The 4,161-nt window shown below is 43.7% G+C and overlaps 1 pseudogene; it reads right to left on the reverse strand.

Moving 5' to 3' along the window:
* Window positions 1–3,405: 3,405 nt before the first annotated feature.
* Window positions 3,406–3,643, reverse strand: LOC139234227 (U2 spliceosomal RNA; annotated as a pseudogene).
* Between the last annotated feature and the right edge of the window lie 518 nt (window positions 3,644–4,161).

Below are 4,161 nucleotides of genomic sequence, written 5' to 3' on the forward strand. Positions count from 1 at the left end.
GGATGGAGAATGAAGCAGTTAATTCAGAGACCATGGTCCAGAACTTAAAGAAGGGTAACTTTGAAGGTATGAGGCGTGAACTGGCTAGGATAGATTCGCGAATGATACTTAATGGGTTTACAGTGGATGGGCAATGGCAGACATTTAGAGACCACATGGATGAACTACAACAATTTTACATCCCTGTCTGGCGTAAAAATAAAAAAGGGAAGGTGGCTGAACCGTGGCTATCAAGGGAAATCAGGGATAGTATTAAAGCCAAGGAAATGGCATACAAATCGGTCAGAAACAGCAGCGAACCCGGGGACTGGGAGAAATTTAGAACTCAGTAGAGGAGGACAAAGGGTTTGATTAGGGCAGGGAAAATAGAGTACAAGAGGAAGCTTGCAGGGAACATTAAGACGGACTGCAAAAGCTTCTATAGATATGTAAAGAGAAAAAGGTTAGTAAAGACAAACGTAGGTCCCCTGCAGTCAGAATCAGGGGAAGTCATAACGGGGAACAAAGAAATGGCAGACCAATTGAACAAGTACTTTGGTTCGGTATTCACTAAGGAGGACACAAACAACCTTCCGGATATAAAAGGGGTCAGAGGGTCTAGTAAGAAGGAGGAACTGAGAGAATTCCTTATTCGTCGGGAAATTGTGTTGGGGAAATTGATGGGATTGAAGGCCGATAAATCCCCAGGGCTTGATGGGTCTGCATCCCAGAGTACTTAAGGAGGTTGCTTGGAAATAGCGGATGCATTGACAGTCATTTTCCAACATTCCATTGACTCTGGATCAGTTCCTATGGAGTGAAGGGTAGTCAATGTAACCCCACTTTTTAAAAAAGGAAGGAGAGAGAAAACTGAATTATAGACCGGTCAGCCTGACATCAGTAGTGGGTAAAATGATGGAATCAATTATTCAGGATGTCATAGCAGCACATTTGGAAAGAGGTGACATGATAGTTCCAAATCAGTATGGATTTGTGAAAGGGAAATCATGCTAGACAAATCTTCTGGAATTTTTTGAGGATGTTTCCAGTAGAATGGACAAGGGAGAACCAGTTGATGTGGTATATTTGGACTTTCAGAAGGCTTTCGACAAGGTCCCACACAAGAGATTAATGTGTAAAGTTAAAGCACATGGGATTGGGGGTAGTGTGCTGACATGGATTGAGAATTGGTTGTCAGACAGGAAGCAAAGAGTAGGAGTAAATGGGTACTTTTCAGAATGGCAGGCGGTGACTAGTGGGATACCGCAAGGTTCTGTGCTGGGGCCCCAGCTGTTTACATTGTACATTAATGATTTAGACGAGGGGATTAAATGTAGTATCTCCAAATTTGCGGATGACACTAAGTTGGGTGGCAGTGTGAGCTGCGAGGAGGATGCTATGAGGCTGCAGAGTGACTTGGAATAGGTTAGGAGAGTGGGCAAATGCATGGCAGATGAAGTATAATGTGGATAAATGTGAGGTTATCCACTTTGGTGGTAAAAACAGAGAGACAGACTATTATCTGAATGGTGACAGATTAGTAAAAGGGGAGGTGTAACAAGACCTGGGTGTCATTGAAGGTTGGTATGCAGGTACAGCAGGCGGTTAAGAAAGCAAATGGCATGTTGGCCTTCATAGCGAGGGGATTTGAGTACAGGGGCAGGGAGGTGTTACTACAGTTGTACAGGGCCTTGGTGAGGCCACACCTGGAGTATTGTGTGCAGTTTTGGTCTCCTAACTTGAGAAAGGACATTCTTGCTATTGAGGGAGTGCAGCGAAGGTTCACCAGACTGATTCCTGGGTTGGCGGGACTGACATATCAAGAAAGACTGGATCAACTGGGCTTGTATTCACTGAAGTTCAGAAGAATGAGAGGGGATCTCATAGAAACGTTTAAAATTCTGACGGGTTTAGACAGGTTAGATGCAGGAAGAATATTCCCAATGTTGGGGAAGTCCAGAACCAGGGGTCACAGTCTAAGGATAAGGGGTAAGCCATTTAGGACCGAGATAAGGAGAAACTTCTTCACCCAGAGAGTGGTGAACCTGTGGAATTCTCTACCACAGAAAGTTGTTGAGGCCAATTCACTAAATATATTCAAAAAGGAGTTGGATGTAGTCCTTACTACTAGAGGATCAAGGGGTATGGCGAGAAAGCAGGAATGGGGTACTGAAGTTGCATGTTCAGCCATGAAGTCATTGAATGGCGGTGCAGGCTCGAAGGGCTGAATGGCCTATTCCTGCACCTATTTTCTATGTTTCTATGTTTCTTGCACAGCAAATATCCTCAAAATTCTTGCTCCTGATATAGGCGCAAGTGTTTAAAAATATACATAAACATAATTAAATTAAATTAAATTAAATAAACACATTTTATTGTTAAAAACTCTGCCCACTAAGGTAAGTTTATTTTTAACCCAAATTACAAAACTTTTTTAAAAATCGGAAAAATATAGTTTTTTTCTAAGGCATTTATTAACTTTAATTTCAATTAATTTAAATTATGTGAAGTCTGTTTTTTATTTTTTATTAGTGTGTGTTTGTTTTTTTTTCCCATCAATAGCAGTGACAACTTGTAACAGAGTTCTCATTGCTATTAATGGGAAAGCTGTGGAATACATACCTGATTGGCTGAGCAGTCACACATGACTGCACCTTCTGCATGGGAACCCTCCAGACGGGAATGCGCTTCGCAGCGCGGGAAGAGAAGGCCTCCCCAACAGAAGCCAGGGCGCCTCCTAGACCACCAGGTAGATTCGTAAAAATTCTCCGGCCGGAGGCAATTGCCTCCACCCGGAATTTCCAGGCCATTAAAACTTCTTACTTATTTTACTCCGGTTTCTATGGCGCACTTGACTACTTACAATTGTGAGAGAAAAGGAATTTAATTATAGACAACAAACAGGTAATGCGGCCATATCAGTGTCTCTCCTCAGCAAGCTAAAGGGTTAACTCATAACTTTCATTCTAAATGTCTTTCCCTTTCAATTTAGTCCTCTCCTTCAGGTGCTGGCTGCTGCTGGAGGGGCAATTCCACAGCTGCCAACAGCTTTGCAGTATCTCATTCAAGTGCCCATTCTTCACATAGGCTAGCTACTTAACTGTGGAACGCGTCACTCAACCTGTCCTTACCAAATATTGGCACACACACGTACCACCCAGCAGAGGGTGATGGATAGAAATCGAGAGCAGGAATTCTGATTCATTTTCACTCTGTTTAGCCGGGTCACACTGACACCAATTCTGAATTTATATCTCACTTTTAAAAAAATTTGTTCACAGAATGTGGGCACCGCTGACATACCCAGCATTTTTTTTTTAATTGGTAGCCAATCTTTCCAATTCTTTGTCAAATCACAAACGCCAGAGGTCACCTTGCACACATCAAGGATCACTCTGCGCCAATGCTCTTAGCCAAAAGGCCGAGAGCCACTGCACTGTTCCTGGAAGTACTGCAATACCAGGTTCGTGCCATGGAGGTGGATGGGTCAGGCCCCCCACACACCTCCGTGGAGGTGGATGGGTCAATCCACCCCACCCACCTCCTATTTCCAAAAAGCATAGGAGAACCACCTTCCTGATCCAGGGAGAACCACTTTGGGGTCATGGTTACTCCCCTGTCAGGTCAGTTACGCATGATCTTAGCCAAAAGGCCGAGAAGCGACATACCCAGCATTTATTGCCCATCCTTACTTCCCCTTGAGAAGGTGGTGTGAACCTCCTTCATGTACCGCTGCAGTCCGTGCAGTGAAGTTACTCCCACAGCATTGTTAGGGTGGGTGTAGTTACCTCTTTGTAGCGGTTACTTTTGGGACATCAGAGGGCAGTTAAGAGTCACATATAGGCCAGACCAGGTAAGGACTGCAGATTTCCTTGCCAAAAGGACATTAGTGAACTAAATGGGTTTTTATGACAATCCGGAAGTTTCAGGGTCACCATTACTGACACTAGCTTTATATTCCAGATTTATTTATTTCACTGAATTAAAATTCCCCAGCTAGCCATGGTGGGATTTGAACTCACGTCTCTGGATCATTAATCCAGGGACTCTGGATTACTAGTCCAGTAATATGACCACTCTGCTAGCATTCCCGTGCACACATAGGGATGATTGCAGCCTTCGCAGGGATCCTACACTCACTCTTGAGAGCTACAGTTCCACAAAGTATGGAGAATAATATGG

Source organism: Pristiophorus japonicus, chromosome 21, assembly GCF_044704955.1.
Source record: "Pristiophorus japonicus isolate sPriJap1 chromosome 21, sPriJap1.hap1, whole genome shotgun sequence".
In the NCBI taxonomy this organism is placed as follows: domain Eukaryota; kingdom Metazoa; phylum Chordata; class Chondrichthyes; family Pristiophoridae; genus Pristiophorus; species Pristiophorus japonicus.